General features: G+C 38.8%; 1 long non-coding RNA gene across 1 annotated transcript; it reads left to right on the top strand.

The window, feature by feature from the left end:
• Positions 1–644: 644 nt before the first annotated feature.
• Positions 645–12,329, top strand: LOC126960626 (uncharacterized). The gene is made up of 3 exons (XR_007728084.1): positions 645–1,312; positions 9,915–10,036; positions 12,296–12,329. It is a non-coding gene; the product is annotated as an uncharacterized LOC126960626 (long non-coding RNA).
• Positions 12,330–13,505: the final 1,176 nt, after the last annotated feature.

Raw genomic sequence — 13,505 nt, 5'->3', positions numbered from 1 at the left:
ACAGCTCCATTTTATGGGAAGAGAAACTGACTCAGAGAGCTTAAATAACCTGTCAAAGCTGATGGTGATACTCAGAGGTTAACCTAATCAGAAAGTGATTAACCTTCTTCTACTCTAATACATCTCTACAAATAATCCCAATTCACTTTCATCCTTGATGAAAATCTGATTTCTATGAAGCTTTGACTAAAACTTCTTTTACTTTACTTCATTTCATGATCTATTCCATTTCTATGCCTCAGTTTCCCCATCTAATAAAAAAGCAAAAAGCAATTAGTCTGAGTTACCTATGTTTGGTCGGTTGAAGAAGTTTGAATTTTTCTGAATCAGGGTGAATGCAAATTGCCTCGTTATTTCACTAATTAATAATGTCTGCTTGGAAATGCGACTATTAGTGCACAATAAATGATAAGGCTTATAATTATAGATGAGACCAATTGCTTCTTTTTTTGTTCTTACCTTCATTTCAGTTCATCTTCCTGAGCTATAGCTACCTCTGTAAGGGGTAGGAAAACATTTAAAATATCTAAACAATGATTCCTTTCTCAAGGGTTTGGAAATTGATGAATCATCCTACTCTGCAGCATTCAAAGTAACTGTGTGCTTGACACATAGGAGGAAAAGTGGGCTCTTTGAAATGTGAGCTGAGCACTGATCATGTCACCTGCTCGGTGCGTGACCTGTTCACTTTCCTCCTGACCCTCTGTGCCCAACGTCACCTGGAGCCTGAAACCTGGAAGCGAAAAGTCCTTGACTGGAGTCAGTGGAGAGAAAATCATCACCTGCTTGGGCACAAACATGCCTGGTGACTGCGTCACTGTTTGTTAAATGTGATCAGCTAATAGTTGCACAGCGGGCCTTCAAAGCATCACGGCAGAACTGATGAAGTTCCTGTAATGCACTCCCTGTGTGAAGGCCTTGGACTTTAGAGCTCACGTGCACCGGGAGCATTTTGAGCCTGCTGACAGGCTCTCCCATGGATTCTATTTGGTTAAACGGCAGGGGAAAAGAATTGACTTTCATTTTCTTCACTCTCTGCCTGAATGTGTCGACTCCAGCCACACTTCCATTTCCCATATATTGCATAGTCTGTTCCCTCTGCTTGGGACACCCTCCCCTCTGGATTGCAGCAAGATTTGCTTCTATGTTTCACTCAGTTATCTACTTACAAATCACCTCCTTAGGGACCTTGCAGGCTGCTCTCTTTCTCCTTACCTGGCTTCATTTTCCTTCACAGCACCTGACACTATTACACATACTTACTTAGTAATCCATGGTTTGTCTTCCCCACTGGACCATAAGTTCTCTGAAGGTAAGAGCTACATTTGTTTTTTTCCACTGATCTGTTCTCAGTGTCTACAACAGTACTCAAGCTACAAGATAACCTTGAGAAACATTTCTTAAAGCAGTGAATAAATGAATGAGTGAAGGAATGATTTTTTCTCATTTTACAAATGAAACAAGTCAAAAACAAAGAGGGGAAGTAAGCTAGTCCAGCTCTACAGCCATTTAGTGGCACAGCTAGTATTAACACTTTGATTTCCTAACTCTCAATCCAGGATTTTATTTTCATTTTATTCCATACAATACTGTTCTCCAGAAATTCGGCAACTCAGACAGCACTTGACTCTTCATGAACACATTTGTTGCCCAGTCTTTAACTTGTTCATGTCAATGAGAATGACTAGAACTTCATGAGAGACAAGTGTTTACTAGTTAAGTTCTTACTGAAGTGATTGGTCTTAGAACTCCCTTTCAAGGGCAAAGACGATTGAAAATTAGTTATACTATTACATTTTTCAAACATTTTTGAATATATGTGATTTTAAGCATTTGTTGTATAAAGGTGGATATGCATAAAGAACAGGTAAAAATAATAATGATTATAATCATATATAGAAGTAGTCTTGGTACATTTTAAACATATTTAACAATTGGAATCCTGCTGTATGCAGAGTTTTCTGTCTTTGTTTTAAACATTATATTTTAAACATTTTTCTAATGTCACTAAAACTAGCATTGTTTTAGGGATAATATTACAATATATAAGTGTCACAATTTCACAATTTTAGTTGATTATTTTCCTCTTATTTATCATTAAGATTGTTTCCATTTTTTATTTATTGGATTTCTAGGTTTTAATCCTTCATATTTCTGGGTTCAATTATTCTATGAACATTTTCAAAAATAGGCAGAAATTAAATTGTTGTCCAAGTTTTTACTTAAAGTGTTACAAATAATCTAAAAAAAAAAAATTCAAGGTTTCAAGCTCAAAGTTTCTCTTCAAATCAATAACTATTGAAGATTTCACTTATTTGCATTTTTAGTCTTTGAGGTTTAGAGTGGAGGGTTGGAATTCGGGGGCAGTAGGACAGGAAACATTGACCAATTTGAGAACAAATAGAGGCTTGGAAAATTTGTTTACATTTCTGTTGTATGTGTGACTCTGGCCTTTGTAACAAGGAGGATAAAAAGCCAGAACTCACTTTGGTGGCGCCTGCAGACCTCTGCACTGTAATGACACAGGCACAAGCTGTACTGGGTGCAAGTCAGCATGACTCAGCCACCCCCCCAGGTGAGAGGAAGCAGTGGTGGAAGGCCAGCACTTGTCCCTACCTCCCCATGTACAGTGGTGAAGAGAACGCTCACAAAGGGTTTCTCAATCTGAGAAGGAACCCTGTGTTCAGAGTGTGGCTTAACCCAATGGGATATTCCAGCCATAATTCAGGTTAGGGTGATGGTCCCACTATATACCTAGTATATTTGTGAATCTCAAGTTGATGCCACCTCTTGTACCTTGCACAAGTAATAATCACTACCATTGATCTGGCACTTCCTACGTGACAGCTTACTAACCTAGGCACTTTCAACTGGCAAACTCATTTAATTCTCAAAACAAGTTTGCCAGGCAAGTGTTATTGGCTGCATTTTCCAGATAAAGACATTGAAGTTCCGAATGAACTTCAAATAAAGTTTATTCCAGATCAAGTTCACTGAGTTTCATGCTGCCCAAAGTCACACAGTGCTGGGATTTAAAACTGGTCTATTTGTCTTCAAAGCCGATGCATTACTGCACACCTATGGGGCACTGCAGAGAAAAGCTTCCTCCTTCTGCTCAGTACCTGCGATTCTAGAGACAGTTGTCATAGAACAGATTGTATTAGAATAATCCGTTGATCAATAATCTCATTGACTATTTAACGAGCACTTACTTTGTGCCATGATCTCTACTAGTTTCCACTGAGAGAGTTGAATACAACACATTTCTTATCATAAAATGGGAGGAGGGCAAGATTTGAAGCGCAGGATTGTGAGATACTTAAGCCTCCACTCTCAGGACATGGAATACTCTATTCACCACAGGGATCAGCTCATCACAGAAACTCAATAATATTTGTGGAAGAAGACAAATATCAAAGGATGGGCGATACATTATAAGGCAATTAAAACTTAGTCTAAATACTTGGAATCTATTCTCAGTTTTATTCTGTATTCACTGTGCAACTTTTGGAATTTCTGTGTAGCCCCCTAAGCCCGCCTCCTTATTTGTAAAAGTGGAGATAAACATCTTTGTCTGATTTCTCTCATTGGATCACTGTGGATTCAGGGGATCAGGGGGATCAACTATGGGTATCAGAGCTACTGAAAAGGTAAACATCAGTTTTCCAAGTATCAGGAACTGTAATACTTGTGGGCCAAATCAACCAGTCAACATTTATTGCATACCACATGCCAAGTAGAAGACTAAGACCTTCATGAATGCTATACATTTGTGCCTTCAACAACACTTAATTAATGCACGTCTCCATTTTATAGAGGAGAAAACTGAGGTTCACACAGGTTAGATAGCATGCTGGAAATGACACAGTTGGTGAGGGAAGAAGCAGGAATGAGATTCTCATTGCCTGATGCTGATGCCCAAGCTCTTATAACTGTGCTTTCACGGACCCCAGAAGCTGCATGTGACAATCATACTACTAGAAACATCTCTGTAGGAACACAAATTAAACACCTGTTCTTAATTTTACCCTACTAACTTAGAATCAGTTACGGGATTCCTCGAAAAGTTAAAAATAGGGCCACCATATGATCCAGCAACCCTACTATTGGGCGTATATTACAAAGGAAATGAAATCAGTATGTCCAAAGAGATGCCTGCACTTTCACTGCAGCATTACAGTAGCCAAGATGTGGAATCAACCTAAGTGTCCAGCAACGAATGAATAAATTTTAAAAATTGTGGTATATATACACAAGGGAATACTCTCCAACCATAAACAAGAAGGAAATCTTGCTATTTGCAACAACACAGATGGAACTGGAGGACATTTTGTTAAGTGAAATAAGCCAAGCATAGAAAGACAAATATTGCCATGTCAGTTATATGTAGAATCTAAAGAAGTTAAATTCATAGAAATTGCATAGAATGGTGGTTACTAGGGACTGGGGAAGTGTGGGTGGGGGAATGTTAGAAAGATGTTGGTCAAAGGACACAAACTTTCAGTTAGAGAAGAGGTATACGTTCAAAAGGTCTATTGTATAACATGATGACTATTGTTAGTAACAACATATGTATTTTTAAAAAATACTAACAGAATAGAGTTTAAGCATTCTCACCACTAAAAATAAAAATTAAGTAATGTCAATTAGCTCAACTTACTTATTCCAAAATGTATATATATTTAAAATATTATGCTGTACATAATACATATATATAATTTTGTCATTTAAAGAAAAAGTAATAATTTTTATTTTCCTAAAAAAAAAGAATCAGCGACAGAAAGTCAATTCACTTTCCAAAAATTCCAAGTTGCACTGCTTTCAGAACCTGGACGTCTTGTGTTACCCTTAGGTCTTCAGCTTCTGACTCCTTTTATTTCTGAATCCAAGACCATCTTGTTCCAACACTGTCCATCCCCTTCATATGTGCTGGGGGTGAGAGGAGAAGGGTCCATGCATATCAAGTATGAAATGAAACTAAGACCCTCCACCCAGACCCTCAGATTCTCTGAGCAAATCCTAAGATTTGCTATAGAAGCAGCTTGCCAAACTCCTTTTTGACCCACATCCTTTCTTTTCTTTCTTTCTTTCTTTTTTTTTTTTTTTTTTTGCGACGGACTGTCGCTCTGTCTCTAGGCTGGAGTGCAGTGGCGAGATCTCAGCTCATTGCAATCTCTGCCTCCCAGGTTCAAGAGATTCCCCTGCCTCAGGCTCTGGAGTAGCTGGGACTACAGGCGCACACCACCATGCCCGGCTAATTTTTTGTATTTTAGTAGAGATGGGGCTTCACCATGTTGACCAGGATGGTCTCTATCTCCTGACCCCATGATCCGCCCACCTCAGCCTCCCAAAGTGCTGGGATTACAGGCGTGAGCCACCGCACCGGGCCATCCTTTCATCTTTGACCTTTGAAATTCCCTCTTGACCGATTCCACTACTCCCCTGTCTCTGTTACATCCCTTCCTTCATGGTGCTACCTGAGTGGACTTTGTTGAATACAACTGAGCTTTGTCGTCCCTGTGGCCTCTTTAATACAAGAGAGAGGCATGGTGTTCACTAATCTCATCTCCAGCTCTCAAACCCACCCTTGCCTCCAACAAATCCCTGCATGCCCTATTCACGTAAGGCTTTTGAAGCCTGTTGCTGGTCTTTGAATTCTCCATGGTCTTTTCTGGGTCTCTTTGTGCTTCTTGATATCTAGACCTGGACTCAATTTCTGTTTTCCATTTTGCTTGGTAAACTACTAGTCCTTCAAGAACAAGCTCCGATACTGTTATTTTTGTTTGTGTCATTCCAGGGAGCACTGCCTCGCTTCCTCCTCTGTGCCATTGTGGGAGTTGGTATCTAAGTCAATTGTGATACATCTTATTTTTCTGTCAACATTTGTATTTGTGCCTGTTTCTTCTGCGGGGTCATGTACTCTGTAAGAACAGAGATGGTGTCACACTCATGTTTACATACTGTACCTAGCATGGTGCCTGGTACACAGTAGGCACTCCATAAATGCCTGCCAAATTGAATTGAATCAAGAGCCACAGAGATAAAGAGTAGCTGGCAATGACTGTGTAAAACGTAAGAAAGATTCTGAATTGTCTCCAGCAATTATTAAATAATAAAAAATGATTTTTAAAAAATGATCTTATGTTGGGTTTTAAAAGATAAATTTGGAGGGTATTAGAATACCCAAAGCAAAGCAAATGACCACTTTTTGTGCAAGTGAAAAATTTTTAGTTTTAGTCTCTCCCAGGACTTTGTGAGAAACCAGATTCTAATTATGTATTTAATTAACCTCTATTCCCAATGGTTTCTTATGATGACTTTCTATTTAATGGGTTTACAATACTGGATTGTACAGAAGCCATAACTGAAGCTGGCTTAGTTAAATTGATTTCCTGATTCCCTAGGTTTACCATTAGAATTGTATTTCTTCATCAGGCTTCCTTCTCTGAACTCTTCAGCTCTGCCACCTCCAGGCCTTACCATCTTCTTGGTTTCTAGTGATGTCATCTACAAGAGAGGAAAGGGAAAGTGAAGAGGGAATGGGAAAGGAAGGAAATGAGGAAGAGCTGCGATACTTCGGAATTACTTTTTGAAAATCACAACAAACCCATTTCTATTGTTGATATCAGTTGTATTTCAGTTATGTTGGTACTTACTGCTGAACTGCCTTTAAGAAGACTTTTTAGCAATTTTCACTTTGAAGATGAATAAGAATAGCTATGTGACTACACTCTTGCCAACACTAGATAGTCTCATCTTATTTAAAAAAAACCTAAAGATTGTATTTAATTGTTTTAAAGTTGTATTTATTTGATTACTCATGAGGTTAAGTATTTTTCCATATCTTTCTTAACCAACTGTTTTTCCAATTTTATGAATGTTCATTCAAAGAATGAAATAAGTTTTAGTGCTATAGTTAGATCATTGTCTTTGGAGATTTAAAACTAAAGAATTTCTCAAAATGTACCAGAGTTTCACTGTAATACAAATGAGTAAGATTATTACTTTCAGCTTTAAAATAGAGTGAGTTTCTCTAATAAATATTTGCGCTTTCAGAATAGAAACAAGGCCATTTTGCTCATATGTTGTACGTAAAGATAGTCAAAACATGGTTCCTCAACTCCAGGAGCTCACAATTTCATAGGAAGAAACACCAGAAATATCAATTACAGCATATTATGATAGGTGCTGGGATAGAGTGGACACATTGTGCTGTGGAGCCTAGAGAAAGTTCATCTAAGTAAAATATGTAGCAATAAGAAAGGATAAGGCTCAGAATAAGTGCTATAGCCTGAAGGTTTGGGTTCCCACCAAAATTTATATGTCGAAACTGAATCCCCAGCATGAGTTTTGGGATGTGGGACTTTTGGGAGGTGATTAGTTAGTGTGGGACTTTAGGGAAACACCCTCATAAAAGAGATTAATGCCCTGGAAAGGAGACCCCCAAAAGATCCCTCACCCCTTCCACCATGTGAAGGAAAAGGAAAACGATGGCTATCTATGAAAGAGGAACTGGGACCCTCACCAGAGAGTAAATCTGCTGGCACCTTGATCTTGGACCTCCCAGTCTCCAGAACTATAAGAATATATTTCTCTTTATAGTACCCAATCTATAATATTTTGGTATAGGAGCCCAAATAGAATAAGATAAGAAAGCAGTACTATGGTAATTTGGAGTGAAGGGAGAAAGCAAGAAAATTGTGAGGTAGGATTTAGGACTTGGGAGTGAAGATTGAACATGCGTGTTGACTTCCAGGTACAGGAACTCTTCTTTCTCCCTAATTTATCTTATCTATTTCTTCCCAGTGGATGTGGCAGCAAGAACTGTTGTTGGAACTTCATTCATTTCTGTTCTCATCCCTGTTCAAATAGGAAGTTTAAGGGCCATGGAAACACATCCACGACAATCCATAAGTTGTGACTGTTATTAGCGAAATATTTTTAAAAAGAGTTTGTGGGTCATGTCAGGAGGACCAGGGACAAACTGAAATGTCCGTCTTGGGCCTTGGATTTAAGAAGCCTCAAAATGAAATGGGAGTAAGTGACAAGGGCATTCTGAATCTGGATTCTTAAGGAGAAAAGTAAAGGAAGGAAGAACTGGGGAATCCATTGAAAGATGATAGCACTGACTAAGGGAAATGATAAAAATGTTTCCATTATTCCCTGGAATTTGATCATTTTCCTGTTCAGTTACCAGTAGACGGAATCTTGCTCTGTCACTAGGCTAGAGTGCAGTGCTGTGATCTCAGCTCTCTGCAACCTCCGCCTCTGGGGCTCAAGCAATTCTTGCTCCTCAGCCTCCCCAGTAACTGGGACTATAGGCACAACACCACGCCCAGCTAATTTCTGTATTTGTAGTAGAGACAGGATTTCACCATGTTGGCCAGAATGGTCTGGATCTCTTGACTTCATGATCCACCCACCTAGGCCTCCCAAACTCTTGGAATTACAATGTCTTTCTTTATGTCCTTCCAGCTATTCTTTTGACTGGATTACATACATACTTAAACAGAAAATTGATTAATTTCAATTGCAATAATTGCTACAAAGTAGAAATGTAAGGTGACTTGAACTTCCTAATCTAATCATGGAGATCAAGGAAGGCGTCCCAGGAGAAGTGAAACCTGAAAGACAGATAACTATGAGTTATATAGAGCAGAGTGCCTCAGCCTTGGCACTGATTCTTGGGACTGCATAATTCTTTATTGTGGGGATTTGTTCTGCGCACTGTAGTATGTTTAAAGAGAAACATCTCTGGCCTTTACTTACTGGATACCGGTGGGACTTTTGCCCAACTGTGGCAAATAAAAATGCCTCTAGACATTTTCAAATGTCCCCTGAGGAGAACAACTAATCCAGAGGGATATGGGTGAAGTGCAGCATTCTCAGCAGAGGAAACCACATGTGCAACTCTAAGGCAGGGAACATGAATCTGAAGAACTGAACAAGGCTACAGTGTCTGGATCATGAAGCCTCAGTGGGTTAATGGCACTAGCTGACATAAGTAAGGTAAGGTTAGATAGATCATGTACAACCTCATGCATGTGAAGATTTGGGAGGAATGAGATGAGTAATGTATACAGCATCCTTGAATTGTGAAAAATCCATACTTAACAATGTACCTATTTGGATTTTTGTTCCTCCTCTAAAATCCATTTACCTGGTGATTGTGATGGACTCAAGCTGTCTGCAAACCATGAGCATAATTTGCATTTTGGGTCACACAGTCCCTATAGAATTTGTAGGTTTTGTTGGCTTTTTAATTTTATTGCCTATGACATTTAACTTTCTTTTTTTTTTTTTTTTTTTTTTTGAGACGGAGTCTCGCGCTGTGTCACCCAGGCTGGAGTGCAGTGGCGCGATCGGCTCACTGCAAGCTCCGCCTCCCAGGCTCACGCCATTCTCCTGCCTCAGCCTCCGAGTAGCTGGGACTACAGGCGCCCGCCACCACACCCGGCTAGTTTTTTTGTATTTTTAGTAGAGACGGGGTTTCACCATGTTAGCCAGGATGGTCTCGATCTCCTGACCTCGTGATCCACCCGCCTCGGCCTCCCAAAGTGCTGGGATTACAGGCTTGAGCCACCGCGCCCGGCCGACATTTAACTTTCAAGCTCCACTAAAGAGCTTAAAAAACAAAACAAAAAACTTCTATTTACAATCTGTTAACCTTTTCAGCTGCAATCTTTTTTTTTTTTTTTACTATTTTACCTTTCCTTCCACACGCTCCACAACACATATTGAATCTGATGCAATGACTTACCCGTTACTCCTTCCAGGAATCTTTGTATCATCACAAAGCCTCTCAAGTCGAAGTCTTATCTCCTTAGCTGGCTTCCTTTTCCATAAGTTTGCTGCTCGTTTCCCCACAGACACAGATGGACATTTCAAAGATTTTACTGTCATTTGTTTTCCAGCATTATCTCATCATGAATTTACTGTGCTCTGTGATGGCCAATGTAGCATCGTGGAAAAATGGCCCTGTGTAGAAAAGGGTGATTCTTCTTCGTGATTGCAGTGGATCTGTCTTTGAGAGATCGTACGTAATTAAATTAAACTTTTACAGTTCTTCATCTTTTAAATTCCACACCATTCTGCTTTTCATGCCTTCACTTTACCTTAACTCTTGACTCTACTTAGTCTTTCCAGGAAAATCTTCTAAAACTCAAGTCTAAATTTCATTAGGGTGAAGTTTCTCTCTTATTCTTCTCTGTGCCTGTAGATTTGGGATTGCTTCCTGTTAACTAAATTTGTTACTGTGCAGTCTATCTTATTCTGTTTACCTGGGCCATAACTATTTTGCCACAGCTGAAGTAACTGAGCTCTTAAATAGTGTTCCGATAGGGCTGATGGGGATCAGATTTTGGAGTAATGTTAGGGCATTTACGATAGGCAGTAGAAAACTGAAATAAACACAGTGACTCCTGCACTGACCATGCTACAGGAAGTGGTATACCTCATCACTACTTACCTGCCATTGGCCACAACAAGTTGCATGGCCTTTCCTAACTTAGAGGGTGCAGGGAAGTGCAATGCTACATTTTGCCCAGATACTGGTGAGTTAAAACATCAGCTATAGTTTTAGTACCTACCATGATTAGCAGAAGCAGAGAATCCCCACCCTTATAGCTCACATTGTCCATTGGGACAGGCATTGATCAAAGTACAGAGTGATGATCATGAGGAATGTTTTCAAAACAGGAGTGTATGGTGCCCATGAGAAAACAGAATAAGCAGACTTGACCACTGAAAACTGAAAGGTAATATGGATTAACTAACTGAGGATGGGAATAGGAATTAAATAAGTGAGGATGAATACAGCCCAGGCAGCAGAAATAGCATGTGCAAAGGCCCTGGAGTTGGAGAGAATCTGACATATTTTAGTAGGGGAAAGGCTACTATGACTGGAGGGTTGAAAGTGAAAGGAAGGCTTATGGAAGATAATGCTAGAAATATAAGCTATGATTTTATTGTAAACCCTTAAAATATCTGAAGCTTGAGAGTGGTGGTTTTGTTTTGTGAAGTCGAAGAGAAAAATTTCAATGGAATGGAAAGGATGAAAGGAATGTACTGAACACTGAATCAAGGGGACAGATGTTAGCTGGAGAGATAAGGTAAGATAAGCCCAGGAAGATCACAGCAATAACCCTTTGTGGAAATGCTTCCTTTAAACCAGAGCTGTGACTGAAAGGAAACATACATTTTAGATAGTAAAGAGGCAACATTGTTGAGTGCTTACCACAGAAGTCTTAGTTTTTTTCACCCATAGTGATGAAGAAGGGAAATAGCATCACCTAAGGTGTTTTGTGCATATCTCCTGAATGTCCCACTTAATTCTGCCAGAGGCGTAAAGTTCACAAAAATCATTACACAAGGTACAAGGGTAGACCATGGTACAACTGAGATTCTAGTGTGTTTGCAGTAGGCAGGGATATGCACACCTTCTTCCCAAGGCCCAGGGGACTGAGAGGTTGAAGAAAGAGGCTGACACATTCAGTTTCTTTGAAAGAAACATTAAATAAAGACCTACAAACAAAAAGCCGAAGGATAAGATGTTGGATCCCCACCCAGTTACCCACAGACCCAGGGCTTATATACCATAGGGAATTTGCTTAAGGGCAGAGTTGATGATAAGTATGCGTTTATAATAACATCAAAGTTGTTTTGACTTAAGGGCTGGATTTACAGTAAGTATGTGAAAGTAGAAATCTTAGAGACATTCCCAGAACTGGAGTTGATCAGAAGTCAACATGGTGGATTAGCATCCAAGATGAAGTTGCTTTGCCTCCACACAATATAAAACCCTTGAATGGGTACCATATTGCATCTTGGGAAAAAAAGGAGGGTTGTTGGTGTAGATGATCTTCAAGGTCTAGCTATGCCTTTTTGAAAGATTCATACTTTTCAGAGAAGGATCTAGGCTCCCAAACTGCATGATTTTTTCTCTTCATTTGTGTACTTCACTAAAGCTCTGTCATCTGTCACCCTTCCTTATGCTGACTTTTCACCAGTGAAATTTCAAGATAATTTTTCTGAACAGGACTTTTAAAATCCACAGTGTAGCATACATTATCAAAATCAAGAATTCGGCCTAGTGTGTGTGTGTGTGTGTGTGTGTGTGTGTGTGTGTGTAGTTTTATTCCTCTTCTCTTGTCTTTGATCTCAAAAAGCTTAAGCTTTACTGATAACACAGTTGGTTAACACATATTTTGTATGTTACATGTATTATATACTATAATTTCCAAAGTACATTACCTAAATTGCTAACCTATCTTGTAATTTGCTGACTACCATTCAGATTTTAGAAGCTGGCTCATTGACTGTGCCCACCCAATCAGCAAAAGGCTAGAATATCGCTGCTTCTCCAGTAAATAAACGGGGAAAGGAAGATTTGTGTTTATCTTTGCAAGTCTCCATTGTAAATCATAATAAGGTGATTTCATGTGTCTAAGCAAAAAGATGACAAAATGACATTTTGAGCAATTTTCTTCTTTCTTCTGAGCATGCATATGGAGTTTAATTCACTAATATATTTGTCAGAGAATGATTAAAAGCATTGATTAGTTTCTTAGAGATTTTAAGTTTCCATTATAGATTTTTATTAACTTATTCTGTATTAGATATGGGCTAACAGACCTTTCATGTAATGTCTTTAGAAACACTGGAGTTTGCCAATTTATTTTAGCAACCATTCTATGTGATAAAACTGGTACACACATTTATTTGTACAGTGTAATAGTTAAACCACAGGCTTCAGAGTCAAGTTGTCTTGGTTTAATTCTTGACTGTGTCATTTAATGATTATTTTAAAATTAATCAAATACCCAAACTTTCTGAGTCTCAGTTTTCTCATTTGTAAAATGGAGCTAATAATGATACATATCTCATAGTGCCATCATAAGGAGATGATTAACATCACATGGTGTTTTGAACAAATACCTGCAACACAAGCTCACCACAACAGCAAGAGGAGGTAGCTGTGAAATTATTACAGTAGTATAGTAGGTGCTAGTGTTCGTATTATTCAGTTATGATTTAATACTGCATCTTTATGTGTGTTTAAATTTCTCTCAACTGCAAGTGGCGCCGTGTTTGTCTGTGAGTGTTTGCGTGCATAAGTTTTGAAAAATTTTAAATTTTTATCATCGAATTTGATACATTTCCTTGTGATGGGACCAGCAAAATGTAACACCCCTCCCTACCTTCCCAAAATTTTTGGAAATATTGACAAGGCCCTTGAATTTACCTCAGAACATTATATTTCAATTCTATGTTAATGGAAAGGCTTGGTATTTTGGAGTTGACCAGGTTTGACAAACCATTAGAACACAGCTTCACATATGTCACAACAGCTACATGCCCAGGGAGCTGGGCAGTCACAAATGAAGAAAGGTTAGTCAGATCAGATAATTAGAGAAGACATTCTTAGAGACAATGGATTTGAATAAGTCTTTGTTTGTTTTTTAATTTGTTGTTCCAGCTCCATTTATTTTAAAGACTCTTCTTTT

Source organism: Macaca thibetana, chromosome 8, assembly GCF_024542745.1.
Source record: "Macaca thibetana thibetana isolate TM-01 chromosome 8, ASM2454274v1, whole genome shotgun sequence".
NCBI lineage: Eukaryota > Metazoa > Chordata > Mammalia > Primates > Cercopithecidae > Macaca > Macaca thibetana.
This window is presented reverse-complemented; position numbering and strand designations above follow the sequence as displayed.